Source organism: Chiroxiphia lanceolata, chromosome 9 (assembly GCF_009829145.1).
Source record: "Chiroxiphia lanceolata isolate bChiLan1 chromosome 9, bChiLan1.pri, whole genome shotgun sequence".
Classification (NCBI taxonomy): Eukaryota; Metazoa; Chordata; class Aves; order Passeriformes; family Pipridae; genus Chiroxiphia; species Chiroxiphia lanceolata.
The window spans coordinates 12,807,978-12,827,964 of record NC_045645.1 but is presented as its reverse complement, the minus strand read 5'-3'; the positions used below and the strand labels follow the sequence as shown (position 1 = coordinate 12,827,964).

The window sequence follows — 19,987 nt, the reverse complement described above, 5'->3', positions numbered from 1 at the left end:
GCTGCGGCCACGGCCGGCAACTGCAGCCCGCGATGGTACCGGTACAACCTGTGGAGGTACAGCCTGCAAACAGCCGGGGAAGGCACAACCTGTGGATGCACAGCCGGAGAACGCACAGCCCGCAGAGGATGCACAGCGTGTAAACAGGCTGAAAATGGTCGCACATACACGGCGTGCGATCGCAGCTGCACATGCACAGCCCAGACAGAGACCGCAAAGTACAGCCCGCGGTGCTCAGGGGTGGTGGTACCGAGGGGGTGGTGTGTGTGACTCCGCGTGTGTGTGTGTGTGTGTGTGTGTGTACCATTCCCTGTGTGTCTCTGTGTCATTCCGTATGTGTGTGTCACTCCCAGTGTGTGTGTGTGTTTTACTCCATGTGTCTGTCACTCCCTGTGTGTCACTCCCAGTGTGTGTTTGTGTCACTCCCTGTGTGTCTGTGTCACTCCGTGTTTGTGTCACTCCCTGCTCTGTCCGGGTGGGCTCTCCCCCGTGTCTGCGTACGGCCATGCCCGTGCACACGCGTGTCACACTCGTGGGCGCCGCTGCCGCGGACACGCGGAGGCCGTGCCGGGGCCGTGCCGGGGCCGTGCCGGGGCCGCGCTCCCGCGGTGCCCCCGTGCCCGCGCGCGGAGGCGCGCACCGCACACACCCCTCCTCCTCCCCCCCTCCCGCGCGCGCCCCCGCGCCGCCCCCGGAAGCGGGCGCGGGTCACGTGCGCGCGCGGCGCTGCCATAAACACGGGAAGATGGCGGCGCTCACGCTCCCGCCGCCCGTGCTGCGTCATGGCGCGCCCCGGCCCCGCCGGCCCGCAGGTGGGTCCGGCCCGGCGCCCGCACGGCTGGAGCGGGGCGGGGGGCCGGGCGGGGGGGCCGCGGGGCCACTGGGGCCGGCCCGCGCCGCTGCCCCGCGCCGCACTCGCGCTCTCGGTGTGGGCGCGGGCGGGGCCGCCGCCCCCCCTGCCCCGGGTGGGTCCCGGCCGGCGCCGGCGAGGGGCGAGGGGAGCGGGGCTGGGGCTGCGCCGCTTCTTGTACCATCCCGTCCCGTCCTGTCCCGCGGCTGTTCCAAGGCTCCAGGTAACCCCAGGAAGCGCCGTGGAAGGAAACTTGGGAGGGAGCGGCGGTGGCGGCCCGGAGACCTACCGGGGTCCCTCACCCCTCATAGCCCCGCCGCCGCGGCCGTGTCACCGTCTTCGCTCGTAACGAGCTGTTTGTTTTCTCTTCTCTTCAGGCTCGCAGAGATTTGTGTTAAGATCGCGCTGACCGAGATGGAAATCAGGTTTTCTACCTGAGCTTCTGCAGGGTGAGAGCAGCTGGAGGATCCTCGAGCTGTGCGTAGGGGTGGGGAGGGACGAGCCGTGGGGTTGTGGCCAGGGAGCATCCACAATCCCAGCAGTGTGATGCTGAAGGAATTTTGGTTCGTGTGAAACAAGTGGAAAAAACAGGTATAATCGCCAGCCCCAAAGGGGCAGGAGGTGGAGCTGGAGTTTAAAACCCAGCCAGGCCAACTTAGGAGGGTTTCAAAGGCAAGAACTGGCAGGAAACACTGGAAACTAGAGGATTTTTTAAAAAAAAAGCATATGGAAATATGCAATGCCTTAGCAATAACAAGAACAAAAATGTGTGCTAGACTCCAAAACTAATGTGGGTTTTGCTGAAAAGGGTGTTTTTTTCAGATAATAATGGAGAACCTACATAACCTTTCTGCATCAGGTTTGTGTAGCTTTAGTTTGCTGAAGCAAAGCAAAAATCAGTGTGTGTGTGTGCGTGTTAGATGCAAGACAGCAAACTGTTTGTATTGGTGTAAGAGCTGGATCCTCTAGAGAAAATGGCACCAGCCCTTGGAATACATGTGTAACTCCAGCAGTAGTTGTGCCAGAAGGTGCTGGGATTGTTCACCTTCTTTTAAATGATGTGATAGGGACTGCTGGATCACGGAGGAAAATCCGAATACAGTGATCAAAGTATAGTTAAATTGTAGAATAGTGACTCTTCTCTCATCACCTCAGCCTGTGAAATGTAGGATTCCCAATCCTACACTTGTGCCATTCCACTGAAATCATCAGAATTTTTCACCTGGAATACCAATGGTGTAAAAACATCTCAAAGTGAGAGCAAATGGTTCATTAGTTATGCAGCTTCTTTCCTTTTCAGAAGTCACTGTTGTATGTACAGAATTTATTATCATTTTTAGCAGATTCTTTGTTGGTTTTTCCCTCCCAACAGCCAATTCCTTAATGATTAATCCACAAACTGTGGCAAATCTGCAAGTTTTGGGATGCATGTTTAAGTCATCTGTGTCATCTTACGTCACTATTGCATAATCTGTTGACTGTCCCCTTTTTATGTAATGTATGTTTGGAGTTTGTTTTAAAATGTACAAATATTTTTTTTCCCCTGCGTGCTGCTCCTTGGATATTCCATGTTTGTCTCTCCATTGCCCTCTGGAGTTACAGACTTGTAAGGCACCATTTTGGTGGCTGGATCCAGCAAATGTTACTATTTCTCTCTTAAAAACAGTCTTTATGATGGTCTCAGGACATGTTCTTTGCCAGGTGAGTTATTTAGTGTTAAAAAAAACCACTCCTGGAGTTTCTGCTTCCTCCTGGTGGAAACATAAAAGCGACTTGTGCTGGTCAAGTCCATCCACATCATAAATGAACTTTTATAAGAAACTTAGTAACACATTAACTTTTACAGTGTAAAACTTGTTGTTTTATAAACCCATTTCAGAACTTAAGGTATCTCATTCCCTTAGGCAAAGTGGGGGGTGTAGAAGTTGTTCCATGTTGTTTTCAGCAATGCCTGTTTTTAGGGAAGAAAAAAACCAAAGCGGGATAAAGTATAGGTTGACAGAAGCTTATAATTTAGCTACTTTACAGTGGGATTGTGTATTTCCCAATTTTATATGTGGATCCTATGACCTAAAATTGCCAACTTACCTGGCTGGCTGCCATGGCACTCTCTGCCTGTCTGGTCCATGACATTCAATACTTGAGTAGCATAAGCCAAATGCTGCTGGTGTGGCTCCAGTGGATTTAAGGTGGAAGAGAGGGGTGCCCCTGTTGTTTTGTAGGGGTGTGGTTGCACTGTCTCCATTAAATCCAGCGTGGGTGGATTTGGCCAGAAGGAGCTGCTACTAAAAACACTTTGAGCTGTGTTGTGGAATCCAACCTGGTCATTAAGATAACACTAATTATCTGGATAATTTTCTGGAATAAACCTCAGTCACGTGGATAATTTTCTGGAGTAAACCTCAGCTGCAAAGCCACTGTGAAATGCTTTCCCCTGAGGGGTGATGTGGCGTTTTTGGGACACGTGAGGGATAAGGAGGTGGAGGACATGCCTGTTGGGCTTGGCAGTGCCACGGAGGGGCTGCAATGACTGACAGGCTGCCCTGGCTCAGTTATCACAGTGCTGATGCTGTCTCTTGTAAAGGTACAGTACTGTGATAACTGAAGGATGGCAGCCATCTGAGCTTCACGGGATTCCGGGAACGACAGCCTGCTCACCTGGAGTGTGCTCCTCTTACCTGTGTCCTTGGGCATAAAAATACAATTTATCTGAATAAAATATTACACAGTTTGCCTGTTTATTGACTGCTTTGTCTTGGGAGGTCTTCCAGAAATGCTGTGCTTTGGGAGTCTGCAAAAATGGTTCCCAGAGCAGGGTCCTGTGCTGTGGTGAATATTAAAGGGCAGAGGGGCAGCTCAGTGGGTGATACTTGGTAGCAGAATGAATTACTCTGTAGCAATACAGAAAACTGAGCCCTATTTAGGTACTTTTTAATACCTCTTGGCTGGCTACTGTAACTCTTACGTGTTTATGTGGTGGGGCATGGGTTATTTCACAGTCTCAGTGATGGAGCTGGGACAGTCCCTTGCTCGGGGCTTCTCTGACCTGTAAGTGGGAGACTGTGAATTTCCCGGGTCGTTTCTGTAGCGATGTCATCAAAATCCCTGGAAAGGAGGAGTTGTCCAGGGAGCCTGTGCTGCTGACTGATGTTTGTGCTGCGTGAATTAACTCTGCAGTGCTGGGACACGACGGCAGAGGGGCCCCGCGGGCCGGGTTGTGGTGGGAGTGTGAAATCCCAAGATTTTTGCATAAAGTAATCAAGAGACCTGCAGAGACGTTAATGCGGTTTCTGTTTCCCAGCTTCCCTCCCCGACGAACTGGTGGCCCTCAGGCTGCCGGGGCTGGTGCAGCAACTTCTAGAGGTCACAATTTATTCCCCATCCCGACGTTTAAGGTGGTCATTGACCCAGTGGTGTTTAGAAAACTCTTCCTTGTGGGCTGGGTGATTCATCACCATCCAGGGCTTTACCCTGGGCTTCCCTGTGCAGCCCCAGCTGCTGCTCCTGGGAGAGGACAGGGATTAGCTGCAAGATGAAATGAGCTGGTTTGTTATTTCTCTGCTCTTCACTGGAAGGTGTTGGGGGCAGCCCGTGCTGGGGGCTGTTCCTGTGGGGTCGAGGCTGTGCAGCTGTGATGGAACATTTTGCCAATGTGCGTCACTTAGAGGGGGGAAAATATTAGTGGTATTATGAGAGTGGTTCAAGTCTGGTTCTGGAGGAGGGCTCTGTCACACCAGAAACTGCAAATGATAAAAGAGACATCCTACTACCAAGAGTTTAAGTTCTAGATTAAAATCTGAGAAGAGTCAACCCTCAGCTTCCTTTTTCCAAAGGCTGCAGGCACCCCTTGACCAGAGCAGGGATGTGCTTATCCCGAAAATTAAAGCTGGTCATCTCTACATTTGGCTGTACAACAGCAACATGCCTGTGCTCCTCCTCCGTGTCCCATGGTCTCATTCCAGTTACAAGATGAATAGGAAAAACGAGGAGCTCTGGACTTTTGGAGTGGGAGCATTTGTAAGCTTGCAGCTTGCCCAAGTCTGGATTTTATCTCTTTCTGCCTGTGTCTGCTGTTGGCTTTGGATCCAGCAGGCCCTCAGGAAATAGGCATCCTCTTTCCTGAAAGAAAAGCAGGTGCCATGGGGTTTTGAGCGGGAAGCAGCGTGGCATCCAGCCAGGTCCTCGTGGTGCCGTCCCAGGGACAGCTTTGGGTGTTCACTGATGAAATAGTCAGGGTGCTGACTCCTACTAGAAACCAGAAAGTCCTATTCCTTCCCATGGGAAACAAGATAGCTGCTCAGAGGCAGAGAGAAGGTTTGTTATGGATCAGGTCCAAGGAGTATGGTTCCTCACCTGCCAGGCTATAGATCAGGTTTGAAGTTAATGACCAATCCTCTCGCTTGGAGGGACATTTAGCACAGCTGCTCTGTGCACTGAACACACCCTGGTGCTGCTGAGGGAGAGCAAAGAGCCTGCTGGGGTGACATGTGCCCCTGGCTTCACATCGTGATTCTTGTTTCCTGTCACAACAAGCACAGCCTCGAGCCTCTGGCATGGGACAGGAACTGAAACACTGGCCGTTCCTGAAAACAACAGCTCTCCACTCACATTTACCATTTATCTCCCTCTCCAGCCCAGTGGACATAGAATCCATCTCTTTGTCCTGTAGCTTCCCACTGATATGGGAAGGGGCAGACTGGTGGTTTTGCTACGTCTAAATATTGCTGCACACGAACAGTGCAAGTATCAAAGTGTGTTTTGGCAGCAGAGCACTTCCTCCCACAAACATGTTAAAGCAAGATGTAAACAACCTGCATCCAGTGATACAGGCTCAGAAATAAGGTGCTTGAGGACCATCCGTTTTCTGATAAAACTTGCTGTAATTTATGGGATTGATCCCAAGGCAAGGCAGTTTTCTTGTGGCACGTCTCAGCTGTCATTCCAGATGGGTTTGTTCTAACCCAGCGGTTCTCAGGCGCTTTCATCAGGAAAGTCCCTTTTCCCATCTGGAGGCTGTCACCTTCCCACCCACATTTTGCATGAGAAGAGCAGCAGTTGTGCTCCTGCGCTGTCTCCTTGGGGCTGCAGACAGGAATGGCTGTTCTGTTCCTGGCTCTCAGCCACAAATCTGCCTTTTAAGGATCGAAGTTTGTGCTGGCTGGGAACAGAGCTGGCCAGCCACTATCAGCTTCTGACAACAGCAGGATAAAAGGCATCCATTGTCTGCCAGCACTCAGCCTTGAAACCAGGTAAGGATGTTGCCTTTCCCAAAATGCTTTTTAAAAAAAAAAAAAAAAACCACCACCAAAAAACAACCCTTGTTTTATTTGTACTAAAATAAAAAGAATCCTTCCAAAGACCTTCAAGCACTCAGTCGTCATTTCAAAGTCCAGCAGTGCCTCTTATAAATCAGGCTGTATTTTAGTTGCTGTCTCCAGCTTAGTGCAGACACTTGAACTTGAACTTTAACTCAGACCTTCTTGTTTAAACATCTTTACAAAGCAAGCAGCCCACTCGTGCAAATATTAGATGTACCAGAATGTAACTTGAGTTTAGGTCAGGGTAAGCAATTTCTCGGTGTGAGCCTGGAGATGTTGGACAAAGTGAAATGAAGACTGTGATGGAGTCTGTGTGATCAGAAATGTCACCAGCTCAGCCATGTGACATTCTTTTCTCCAGGTGCAAAGGTATATTTTTGGTGTTCCAGCTCCCAAAACCTGCTCAGTTAGAGCACCTTGCAAAATGTCATAAGCTTAACGAGAATTCAGCGATACTCGTTCATTACAAATATGCTCAGCTCACCTGTGGGGATATTTTCACTTTCTTGGAGTAAAATCGGCTCCATGTGTTGGAGCTGCATTCCCACTCTCGCTGTTCTCAGTGGAGCACTGTGGTGACATTCCTGTTCCTGTTTCTAGGTGAGGGGCCCTTTCGCACTCCCTGCAGTAACACTAATGGCAAGTGCACCTGTCTGTTACTGGGAAAAATAGTGCCCAGGAGTCCTGTGTGAACAGGGGGGGACACAGTCCCTTCTCCTTTCTGCATAAACTATTTCTGCCTGTTTCTCACATTCTGGAGACAGCTACTCACTGAGTTGTTGGATTATATGTAAACCCTGCATTTTTGTCATTAGCTTGATTCACCAAGGGAAACTGTGACTGTATTTGGTGTGTAATCAGGGACAAAGGTACTCATTAGGAGCTGAGTGTTTCAGTGTAGTGCAGTACCAAAGTTTCTGCAATCACTTCTGTATATGGGCAGATGAGAAACTCAAGGTTGCGCAACTTGGTACATAATTTGCTCTTCATAACATTTCACAGGAGTAGGAGCAGGGCATGGATCTATGTGTGGATTAATATACCCTTATACAAGATCATTTATTGTTGGGCAAATGTTACAGCCTTTCTGGGACCAAACATTGCTAGAGCCAGAGGAAGGACCCCTCTTGACTCCAAAGGGCTTTGGCTCACACCTGTTCAAAGGTGAAATTCAGATTCCAGTCTCAAGTTTCTCCTTGACTTCAAGAGGATGAGAGCTGTGCTTAGTCTGGGGATTTTTGATGCACAGGGAGTGGGAAAAGCCTCTTCCAGCCATAGCAGAAAACAGGGAAGAAAGAGATGAGGCTGCTGGGGCTGTTCCTTGTCAGGTGGTTATCAGTGCTCTCTCTGCACAGCCTGCTGACTCCTCCCCACAGTGAAGTGAGAACTCTCTATTGACTGCCCTCTGTTTTAATTAACTCCAGAAGCAGGCAAAGTACACTGAATAATGTAGGAGAGACGTGTTTAAACATTTGCACAAGCTTCAGATTCCTCCTACCTAAAAATAAGACTGTGAGAGAGCAAATGATTTCTGTTAGAGGTGTTGGTGGATGGACAACAGAGCCATGGACCCCATCCCAACACCCAAGAAGACACCATCCATGGGTCTTGTCCTTGCTGCTGGGACCAACCTGGGGCTGATGCTGGTGGGAAGTTCATGAAAATGAGGTGAGGGCTGCACACACAAGGGCAGCACCAGCACAGGCAGTTTGGGTCTGGTGGTAGCAAAGAGCCTTGGAGAAAGGGCTGGTAGAAAAGCAGGTGGGGTCAGTAACAGGTCTGAGCATTAGTGGTTTAAATGTTACAGATGTGGCTGTTTTCCATAACTGGGAGTCTCACCTCCTGCTTTTTTTTTTTTTTTTTAATAAAAAGAGCATGACTTTAACAAAAACACACAAACTAAAAGGTGTCAGTGTTTTGGAGCACCAGAGCAGAAGTGATTGTTCCAGAGGGAAGAAGATGAGAAGAACTCAGTAATTTTCCTGTGGAAGCACACGGATAAAGGCTGTGCTGGTGTAGATGGACACAGATAGCAGAGACAACGTCAGAAGCTCCATGATCATGTTTTTCATGTGTGGCCACAATTACCTGCTGATCTGGCATATTTCATATGCAAGCAGTTTCCTTAAACGTGTTGGCTCACATTCCCAGAGTGATAAAAAAAATCACGTTCGAGAATAATTTCCTCCTGCTGCAGAACAACCACATCTCCAGACAATATGCGACACCACCCCTCAAGCATCCAAAGCCTTGTTGCATTCTGGTTTGAAATGTAGTGCTCCAGGGGACTCTCTAAATTAAAATTTCCAGAGGCTTATTGCTAATGAAGCCTAATTAATTTTGGATGTAAATGTACCAAGCTTCTGCAATTGCATTTGCATCTCCATTAAAGGAAAACTCATTTTAATCACAATCCATAGTGGATGTTTTATCTGAAAATTATTAGAGGAACACGCTGTCTGTTTAGTGCCTTTTTAGTCTATGCATTTTTCACTTTTTCACCCCTTTAACTCAGCTAAATTAAAAGAAACATGTCACAGCCTTCTAAAACAACTGCATGAAATACAGTTTTGCTTAAGAGGAAATGAGAAAAAACAGAGTTACATAAAATGAGAGAAAACCCTACACTGCTCTTCACCTCCATAGGTTTCCTAGTGGTGATATTGCTTGTTCTTAATGGGAAAAAAAAGTCCACTTTTCTCCAGATTTGTAGCTTGTTTGCCATCTTGCTTTTATTTTTGAACCCTCTGGGCCATTATGAGCAACTCTTCCTGGAAACACACCCCTAATTCTCTATCTCCTTACAATAGAGAGAGCGGGAATGTGGCAAATGCCACATCAAAATGCAGCTTTGTAACCCAGACCAAGGAATTGTAATTTCCAAAAGTGCATGTGAGAAAAACTGCAGCAGAGAATGAACTTATGAAGTTGTCCAAGCAAGGCTGTATATCTAGTAATTGATTAAAGATTTAAAAAATGCTGTTGCTCTGGGTTATGTGTGTTCCCATGAATGAGACAGGACACCCGCTCTGGGATGCCGGGCACTGACCTGGGAAATGTCCCCAGCCAGGTACACAAGCTCTGTGGTCTGTGGACCAAGAGGGACCTGATCAATATTGTGTATTATTACAGAAAGGTGGACACTTTGATGCCAAACATGGCATTTCCAATCCTAAAACATTTCATTATTGCTCTGGGTGAGGTCACCGCTCTACTTCGTCTCTTCCTCTGCTTCATCCCTGCCCACCAGCAGACCCACCTCCAGTTCAGTCAGTGCTAGACTTGCCCTTGTCAAAGTCAACTGTTGCACGTACAGCTTTTTCTGGGATGTATGTATCTCCCAGAGAAAATATCCATATATAAAAATATCCATATATATCCATAAATATCCATATATATATATATGGAGTTAGTATATAAGCAAGAGCGTTGTCTGGCTCTAGTGGTGTGACTGGCAGGCAGCCAGGCAGCAAGTGGGTACCTGTGAACTGTGCCAACTCCAGACTCATCCTTCTGGAGACGGCTATGCTGGGAATGAGCTGAAGAAAATGCATTTGAGGTTCTGGGCAGAATTGATTTGTTTTGTGTGTTTTATTAGTCTGCTTGAAGCACAACAAAAATGTGCTCACTGAACGAGTCAGACTTCAGGGGAGAGAGAGTCAGAAGTAGGATTTGGAGCTGGACAGTCACCACCACAACCACCACCACCATCCTTTGCAGCTGCTCTACAGCTCTTTACACAAACCCAGTTTCTGCTTCTCAGCAAGGGAACTAAAGGGATATTTTTCAGCAGAGAAATCTGAGGAAAAAATGAAAATAGAGCTGTTGGTTTGGTTTGTTATGAGGACAATGAAGAACCAGAAAGATGGCAATGGGAATAAACAGGCGATGAAGACAAGCAGCAACATGAACGCGCCTGATGCAAGGTTGAGACATGGCAACAGCATCTTCACACTCCCCAGCTTGGAGCAAATTGAGTGAATTCCATCCCCCTGGCCACGGATGTCGGGAACGGAGCTCCATGTCACACCTCCTCCACACGGCTGTGCCAGCTCGCTGTGCTTGCGCAGGAAATCCCCCTCCAGCCTGGCTTTCAGCAGCTTCCACAGCACCCTTGGAACAAGAGCTGCTTTGGATGGGCAAAATCTAATCTTTTTTTTGCAAAGTACATTTGGAATATCGACATGAAGTACCTCTCCTTCCCCAAACTGAGATTATTAGAAATCCCACTTAGCTTAAAAAAAGGGTTGAGCACCGTATTTAGAAGTAGTTAATTGCGAAGATGAAATTCACACCTTCCTGATGTCTCAAAATAAATTCGCTCACTTGCTTTTCCAAGCAGAGACGAGCCCTCTGAAATTGGTGTCACCAACACAGTTTCATGCGTGTTCTGTGAGCACAGGAAGTTTAAGATAAATTCAGCAGCAGATCAGATGAAAGAACTTTTGCACTATTGTGTCTTTATACAGCTCCTGTGGCAAGGCCCAGCGCTGCAGTACCCAGGGGCCTCACAGGCTCTAAGATATTCCATGGTGATGGTCTACAGCAGGATCCACTTTGCTGATGGGAAGACCAACAACACCCAGTAATGGGCACTCACTGGATGCTTTGGAGCACACAAGGTTGTGGCTGTGTGACCCCCTTCACCTGACCCGACCCTGTGCTGCCCCAGAGCTTCTCCTCCTGCTCCCCACATTCCAGCCACAGGGAGAATGAAAAAAATAATTTAAAAAATAAATTCTCATTTCAACGGCACTGACCTGGCACTCTGCAGAAGCATAAAAGAGCACAGAGTCATCCTCAGAATACTTTTAAATACTACTACAGGTTAAGAAATTTTACATCCTGTTTTACTCATCACACAGTGCCTCTGACTTCATTGCCTGCTCCTCATTTTCCCTGGTATGAGTGAGAAGAACCAGGCCCCAGAATTACTGCCAGGAACAAATCAATGACAAACTGGAACCACTTAGATAGTGTTAAATCATGTTTATGTAAAGGTCTAGTCAATCCCAACCTGATGCCATCGATGATTTAAAGCACTTTACCGTATGCAGGGTCCCTCACTGTACCTTGAAATGCCATGGAAAAAAAGCTTTTAAACATTTATACTGTGTAAAGTAGTGTGGAAACATTCCATTTCAGAGGCAAAGGGGAAACTTGCAAACCAAACTGCAGAGCAGGTAAGTAAGGGATAATCTGTGCATCCATCCCTACTCCTTCTTTAAAGAAGGCTACAGGAGGAAGTTAATTCAAATTTAATTTGATTTTTAATTCACAAATACCAAGACAGTCAGGTCTAGTCTTCTGTATTTTGCCATGTTTTTGATGGAGTACATAAGTGCATCCTGAAATTTGTAAAATAAATATGTAAGATACAAAACAATTCTTCAGATCTGTCACTACACCCCAGAATGGTACTTAGAGGGGAAATAAAGATTTATTTTGCATCCAAGGCCTTTTCTGCAGCACTTTGCAAGCCTACTCTCTTTCTAAGCAAGAAAACAAAGTCAGCTACAAATACATCCAATTAATTCCTAAGAGAAAACTACTTTAAGGGTTTTAATACAAAATTACATCCTTCCCATAGGATGGAATGTTGTGTTAAACACAGACCATTTAGGTTGGAAATCCTCCCCTGTTATTAACATAGTTTTTGGAGTAATTTTTAGAAGCGCATTGATTTCATCCCACTTACAAGTCGCAGAAGAACTAGGAAAAATCAGCAGGCACCAGAAATTAAGGAAAAGAAGGGAAAACTCACATAGCAGTCAGGACTGGGAGACTGAACATGCAATTTCAGTGCCAGAGAAGCTCAGACCCTGTTTTTTAAAGTGAGGCGTGTGAGAATTTAATTCTTACTGAACGATGTGGCCTTTGGGAGCCTGGGTCATTCCTGGGCGTGATCCTGGGCTCTGGATTTAGATGGAGGCAGAGGTAAAGCTGCACCACGAGCAGCCCCAAGCTAAGCCCGTTATGCAATCCTTCCGTCACAGCCGCCTCATCAGCCTGGCTTGGCTTCCCAGTGCTGAGCTTCAGGATTTAAGGCCATTCACAACAGCAGTTGCTGTGCTGGGAAAGGAATCCTGCCTGTAAGGCATAAATAATAAGGTTCCGCCGTGTTATTGGGCATGAAAACCCACCCAGAAAAACTGATTTTATCATTATAAAGGCAAAGCCATGGAAAGGGCTGGCAAGAATAATTTCAAGAAGAATATTGAGGTGCTGGAGCAGGTCCAGAGAAGAGCAAAAAGGCTGGTGAAGGGACTTGAGCACAAGTCCTATGAGGAGAGGCTGAGGGAACTGGGGTTGTTCATCCTGGAGAAGAGAAGGCTCAGGGGAGACCTCATCACCCTCTACAACTCCTGAAAGGAGGTTGTAGCCACGTGGGGGTTGGTCTCTTCTCCCAGGCAGCTATCAGCAAGACAAGAAGGCATGGTCTTAAGCTGTGTCAGGGGAGGTTTAGGTTAGATATTAGGAAGATATTATCCTTTACAGAAAGGGTAATCGGGCATTGGAGTGGGCTGCCCAGGGAAGTGGTGGATTCACCATCCCTGAGGTTTTTAAGATGAGACTGGATGTGGCACTTAGTGCCGTGGTCTAGTAACCACGGCGGTGTTGGATCAAGGGTTGGACTTGATGATCTTGGAGGTCCCGTCCAACCCAACTGATTCTATGATTCTGTGATAATTGAGGGAAGCAGTCTCTGCAGGCAGATTATGGGGGAGAGGGATGAAGAAAAGGTCAGGCCTGGGAGCAGTGGCACAGCCACACATATCTTAGATGTTAGGAAAAAATGCTTCCCTGTGAGGGTGGTGAGGCCCAGGCCCAGGTTGCCCAGAGAAACTGTGGCTGCCCCATCTCTGAAAGTATCCAAGGCCAGGTTAGATGGGGCTTGGAGCAACTTGGTCTGGTGGAAGATGTCCCTGCCCATAGCAGGGGGTGGGACTGGATGAACTTTAAGGTCCCTTCCAACCCAGGCCATTCTGTCATTCTGTGATCTGCAGGGTTTGACCTCTATCCTTCCAACCTCTGCTTCTTTTCCAACTTGAATTACGTTTATGATAGGGATGGAAACAGGGTGAGACTCTGGTGTTTTCCCACAGCACATGGTTAATCCAGACCCAATGTCATGTAGCTGAGGAAAAAGGTAAACATGGTGCAAAATCACCCAAGTTATGCTCTGCTGGTTCCCTGACAGCTGTGGAAACATGTGGGGAAGGGCTGGTTTGATTTCTCTTGGGAGGAGAGAAACATGTAACCAATGCTTATCTATCCTTAATTTGTAAACTACAACCATCTGGACACGTGCGCTCACACACCACTAGCACCCAACTCCCAGCTCCTTTGGGGGAGGTGAAAAGCTTTGGGTTGATTTCCTGGAGAAAAGGGTCAAATCTCGGGACTGCTGAGGCACAAGGGAGATGAGCTGGGGCAGAGTAGCTGTATCAAAGTGTAAACACTTCAGAACAGCAAAGGGCCTTTCACACCCTTATGCTGCCAGGCACAGGAAGATCTTGATAAAAAGATGTTATCAATGTGCTTAGTCTGAATTACATGAAGCCACCACTACGTAGGGAAGAGTCACGTTTATCAGGGTGGGTTTTTTTAAAGACTGATTCAGTTATTAGGACAATTCCCCCAAAAGGCAGTGGCAGATTGGCTCTTCTGTCAGAAGAAAATGCCAGATATGTGTGCGTGTGTGAGAAGGGGGTGGGATGATTTCATTGAACTGAATCGTTTTCTGACTGATTTTACTTCCACTTGTGCCGTTTCCTGTGACTTTGACAAGAGTTTGAAACCACAGTGAAGAAACTGGTTTCTTTTCTGTGCAGACAGGAGGATTGTGAATGTCTCCTGGTTTTGGCGTAAACACCAACTTGTTTACACCAGCTCATCACATCAGCTCGAGGGTGGAGATGGGGTTGTGGGGTTTTACAGATGATCCGAGCACACCGGTAGCTCAGACCACACAGCAGACACTGGGCATCTGTGGAGATGACAGCTGTGGCCTTGGCACTGGGGTAAGAAAGACAACCCTGCAAAAAGACATTAACCTATATTATTAGGGAGTGTCCAATGGGGGGCTGCGAGGATGGGGATGGCTCTGGAGGGGAAGCCGTTTGAGGAGCGGCTGAGGGCGCTTGGTTTGTTCAGCCTGGAGGAGACTGAGGGGAGACCTCACTGGGGTTTTCAATATCCTCATGAGGGGTAGTGGAGGGACAAGTACTGATCTCTTCAGTCTGGTGACAGTGACAGGACCCGAGGGAACAGCTGGAGCTGGGTCAAGGGAGGGTTAGGTTGACTATTAGAGAAATGTTCTTCCCCCAGAGGGTGGTCAGGCACTGAACAGGCTCCCCAGGGCAGTGGTCACAGCACCAAGACTGACAGAGCTCAAGGAGCATTTGGACAATGCCCTCAGGGAACATGTGCTATTGTTGGGGTATCCTGTGCAGGGCCAGGAGCTGGACTGAATGATCCCTGTGCCTCCTTCCAAGTCAGGATATTTGATGATTTTATGATTCTAAATCCAGCACTGTCTAAGCGGTGTCAAAATATGTATCATAGAATCCCAGAATGGTGTGTATTGGGAGAAACCTTAAAGCTCATCCAGTTTCATCCCCTGCCATGAGCAGGGACACCTGCTATCCCAGGTTGCTCCAAGCCCCGTCCAAGCTGGCCTTGGACACTTCCAGGGATGGGGCAGCCACAGCTTCTCTGGATGAGTGTATTGACTGCCGTGTGTTTTTAGATACCTCCTGTCGAACCCCCGGGTGCCGTCCCGGGCTTTGTGCTGACCCCACACACAGACTCCCCCACATCCCACGCTCCCTCCCGCCGCTCCCTCAGCGGGCCCGGCCGGCCCGAGGCGCCTCCCCTGGGCGGGCCCTGCCCCGCGCATGCTCCGCGGGCGGTGCCGCCGCGCCGGGACCGCCGCCCTCCGTCCCAGCGCCTCGGGCCGCTCCCGATTCCGCTCCCGATCCCGCAGCGCGCCGAGCCCCGCGGGGCCGCGGCCGGGCCGCCCCGCCGGGACACACGGAACGGTGAGTGGGTCCGGGCAGGGGGCAGCCGGGCAGGGAGGGCGGTGCGGGCGGCGGGCGCGCTCCCCCGGGAGGCTCCGCGATGGCCGCGGGGGCGGTGCGGGGCTTTCCCGGCGGCCGCGTCCGGAGTAAGGAGGCGCTGGGTCCCGGAGGCCAGAGGGGCCGGAGTCACCGGGTTCGCCTTATCAGAGAGGGGCCGGTGCGGAGCCGCTGGTTCCCCTTGGCCAGACGGTGCGGGGCCGCTGGTTCCCCTTGGCTGGAGGGTGCGGGGCCACTGGTTCCCCTGATCCCGGGGGGCCGATGCGGCTGCGGAGCCGCTGCTCCCCCTTGGCCGGAGGGTGCGGGGCCGTGCGGGCAGCACCGGGCCGGGAAGGGGTGTCAGAGCCACGTTTCGCGGCCGGGCGGGGGAGGCCGGGTCGGTGACAGGAGGAACCGCAATGAAACAGCTCCGGTTGTGGCCGCCGGTGCTTTGGGAGAGGTTCAGAAGTCCCCTGGTGGTCGTGGGTGAGGGCGGACCCCCGAGCTCCTTGTGCCAGGGGAGATCCCGCTGCCTCCCACTGCTGGACAAGCTGCGGACTTGAAATGTTGATGGTGTCCAGCTGTCGGTCTGGCAGCTGTTCCTGTGTACGGGACGCTTCTGGGACATCTTTCACCCCCAAGGAAGGTGACAGCCACGATGCAGGGCTGGATATCCGTCACCCCGAGGGACACGCAGGGATGGGGAGCAGATAACCAGCTTTACACCTTCTGCAGACACCTGAAATTCTGCTCTGTGTGTGAATGCGTGGAAACATTGCAGTGTTGGATGATGACAGGGAGTTGGATCTTTAAGGTCCCTTCGAACCCAAAACAATCTATGATTCTATAATCGCCTTGAGTCGGGATTTTTAAAATACATGTAGACACAAAAGTCTGAAGCACTTCAATAATAATGGAGATTGATGGCAGAAAGACAACATGGCAGTGTCTCAGTGTGGCAGGAGGGGATGGACCCAGCTCTGTTTAAACAAACATCGAGTCTGTGCTTAGGAGGATTAAGGGGGTGGCTATTCTGATGAATTAGGGATGGAGGAGTTATATTTTGAGGCATATCTGGAGGGAAGATAAGTGCAGTGCAAGAAGGTTTGAGGGGCTTTTTTTGTGATTCTTTTAGTGGGTAGGAGATGGCAATAATTCAGAGTTGTGTCGCTTTTTAAACTTCACTCCAGTTGACCCAATTTTGCTTGTAGAAGATTCCCTGTGGTTTTATTCTTGAGCAGGATGGATGTGCTTTGGTACCCCTTTATTTGGGCTGCTGCAGCTCAGTATTAAGTTCAGTTTTGACCTTATAAGGGGACTGGAAGGCATTTCCTCCTGGCACTTGTTTTTAAAACACACAGGAAGTTGCACCTTGATCTGAGTCTGTGTTAGGTGACACCGAGACAGGTGCTTTGAAATGCAATGCCAGCTGAGGACATGCTGCTCTTTCTGAGCCAACAACAGATCACATCAGGTTCTTGCTGTCGTTTGTGGTCTTAAAAGTTAGTGATCACAGGCTGATTTTACAACCGTTTTTGTCAGTACATGTTTAGTGATTCAGTTGTTAAATATCTTATTTATCAAAGTATCTGCAAGCTGTTTGCCCCAAAGCCCAATGGCACAGAGACTATAATATGCTCATACACCACAAAACTGCAGATATTTGGCCTTTGAGAAAGGCTGGGTGAAAAGCTTGTAAAATCTAGGGCGAGGGGGTTTAAATTTGCACTAGAATATCAACACAGAACTGGAACAACTTAACTCCTGGAAGGCTCTGCGCTGAGAAAATATATCAGAATTAATTGCAAAGTGGCCTTTCTGAGAGGTAAATCCTGAACTGTTTCTATGTGCCCAAATTGTCTGTTCAATGAATTTATTTAAAAAAACAAATGGGAAGCAAGATCTGGAGAGAATATCTAGTACAAAAGCTTTGAAAAGCAAAAAGCTGAAGTGCACCTGAACAGCCACAGGCCAAACTCAGACGGTAAAATCAACATTCTTTTTAAACTCATTTTTCCCTCTGTCAGACAGAGTCTACAATTTTGACTTTAATTCTTTTGCCTTAAATTTTGGGGGGGCTGGGAGTAAGCCAGAGTTCTTGACTGGAAGAATAAGTGGTACTAATTCTGTAAGTTTAGACAGACATTTCTGGAGTAGTTTATTCTTGCAAATAAAGACTGAATTCAGAGAAACCAGCTTCCCTTTTTTGTGTAGAGCGGAAAAATCTTTCTGTTTTCACAGGCAGCATCCTGACAGTGATACATACCTGTGAAGAGCTTCACCCCTTTCCTACCGTTTTACTCCCAATCCTCCCTGGCTTTGGGGGTGAAACACCTTTTTCACCTGCAGGACTGCCCTCAGGTTTTGTGGTGCCTTGCTGGTGCCTGATTTGGCACGAGGAAGAGATGCTCAAAATACAGCAGGAACCCACATGGAGAATCCTGGACTCCCTAGCTGTGTTGGGTGTGAATTGCAGCAGAAAGACCTGCTCTGTGTTTACATAAAGAGGAAGGTGTTTGCCTTGTTTGAGAGGTCAAAGCTTTCACACATAAAAGCAAACCCTAAGGACTGGTTTGTATTGAGGCGTGAAAAGGGTTGTTAGGAGAATCTCTGAACCAGAAATCAGGCTGGGAAGGGAGACTGTGGAGGGAAGACTGAGCTGGGTCTTGGTTCCTGGCTTGTCTCGCTTCCAACAGCAATTAAAAATGACAAAATGTTTTCGTCTGGATGAAAAAATGGCAATATTCATGTTGTTCTTTTGTAGCCCATCCAAGAGTTTGCAATTCCACAAAGATCGGGCATTGTTCCTGTAAACACACGAGCTGCTCTCGAGCTTTAAAGCACTTAAAGTGCAATTAGGTTTCAGGTGTTGGTAATGGCAAAACACTTGCTGGATTGATAGAAAATGACTTTGGCAGTTCAAGTATATAATTCATGCAGTTAATGCTCTGCAATAAAGCTTTTTCATGGGCTGATACTGCTCGGTTTTGCTCGTGGGGTGAGGCAGATGTGCTTGAACTTCATCAAGAAGAGGAGTCTCAAAAAAACAGCATTTTGGGATTTTTGGCAGCTAAATTGTCACATTCACCTATTGCTGTAGTTTCTGTGCAGTACAGGAAGTGACAGATGAGGGGGATTTTTCTGTTCCCTTGTCTTTACCAGCACTTTAGGTATCCCGTCCAGGATTTGTTTTACACAGTTACCTGATCCTTTAAAAAACCTGAAGCAATGCTGCAAACTACTGGAAAAAGAGATTTCTGATGCTTTTCTTGGGCAAAATGGTTGCAATTTCTCTTGACTGAAATTGGAGAAGGGAGGAAGTACAATTTAGTGGTTTTATTGTCCTGGCCTGTTGCGAACAGGTGGGTTTTTAAGGAACAGGTCCTGACAGTTTTCTTCACGCTTGTAAAACTACAAAATTTTGCTGGCTCCAGTAATTCTTGGGTTTTTTTCTTGAGCTGGTTATATAAATGTAATATAAGTTGCACAACTTACAGAAAAACTGAGCTACAGGAAACTGGAAGGGCAGCGTCAACATGGCAGATAAAGTCTGTACCAGTTACCCTTTTACAGGGGGTGAGATGTTTGATAACACTGACATGAATGTTCTGTGATTAGGAATATGCTTTGAAACTGCTGGCACATAGAATTATTCTGTTAGACTTCTTTTCCCCTCCTATGAAATGTAAAAGCTAAGATAATGATTAGAGGAAAACAACTGGAAGTCAATGGAAAAGCAAGGGATTTATACATCACCGTGAACGGTGGTGAAAGCCTGGGAAAAATGAAATTGGAGTTTTTGTTTGAGGAGGAACTAACCTGCAGAGTAAGATTGTGAACAAGTGCAGTTATAGCTGCCAAAGAGTGGGAAAATTGTTTGCAATTAAGTGTTGTTATTGATTAGATGATCTGATCATAAACAGCCTTCTGGAAATACAACATCACTGCTCTGCTGTAGCTCTGGAGCTCCCAGAGCAACACCAAGGGGGCTTGCTAGTAAAGAATAAACCTTTACAAGGCTTCAAGACACTCATCAGTCATAAATCCACGTGTCTGGTTGCTTTGCTTTATGACGTATTTTGGACTTGTAATCCTTTGAAGTTGGGCTGCTGCATAAAGGAGATACTGCTAATAAATGAAATAAATTCAGTATTTAATGCCAGGAGTGCAGACTTTGGTTGCCTGTGTGTGCGGTGGAGGAGGGGACACAAAAGTAAGGAAGCAATCTGCAGGGGGATAAGCACATGAAGCTGGCTGAGATGGGCTCAGAAGCCTTGGAGCTGTTTTAACTTCAGCTGTGTCACTGGACAGGGCCTCAGTTTGGCTACACAGCCTCTTTATTCCCTCAGCAAGTTTCTCACTCTCAGATGCTATATTCCATCCCCTGTCTCCAAAGGCTTAATTCCCTTTGAAACACAAAACCTGACGACACCTATTCCTGCTTCCAGGAGAAAACTCCTAAAGGACGATTTACACCTTCCTCAGACTGTGGTACACAATGTCCCTTGTTTGCAAAGTGAATCTGAGAGGAGCTTTGGCTTTTGAGGCACCAGTGTATGAATATTGTTCAAAATTTTAGCAGTTCTGGAGTCCAAGTGCTGTTTAAGCTGTTCCTTCAGTGTTTCTTGTCATTTCCAGCTATTCCAGGACTGAGTGGAATCTGGTTTGCTCATCAGGAGGCTAAGTTGCAGTTTAGCAGGGTATTGAAATACTAAATACCCTTAATAATTGCCCTTCAATCTGGGGTATATTGTAGCAAA

At 47.9% G+C, this 19,987-nt stretch overlaps 1 protein-coding gene and 1 long non-coding RNA gene across 3 annotated transcripts in view; both read left to right on the top strand.

The window, feature by feature from the left end:
* Positions 1-724: 724 nt before the first annotated feature.
* On the top strand, positions 725-6,149 carry LOC116791279. Of its 2 annotated transcripts, none has more exons than XR_004358671.1 (2): positions 725-812; positions 1,228-6,149. It is a non-coding gene; the product is annotated as an uncharacterized LOC116791279 (long non-coding RNA). The 2 variants fall into 2 exon arrangements; XR_004358672.1 differs by lacking the exon at positions 725-812 and adding an exon at positions 958-1,073.
* Positions 6,150-15,138: 8,989 nt separating this feature from the next.
* JAK1 (Janus kinase 1) overlaps positions 15,139-19,987 on the top strand; it is a 51,512-nt gene continuing 46,663 nt past the window's right edge. The window contains exon 1 of the mRNA XM_032697109.1: positions 15,139-15,212. The gene's annotated coding sequence lies outside the window, so the exon portion shown is untranslated. The remainder of the gene's footprint in view (positions 15,213-19,987) is intronic.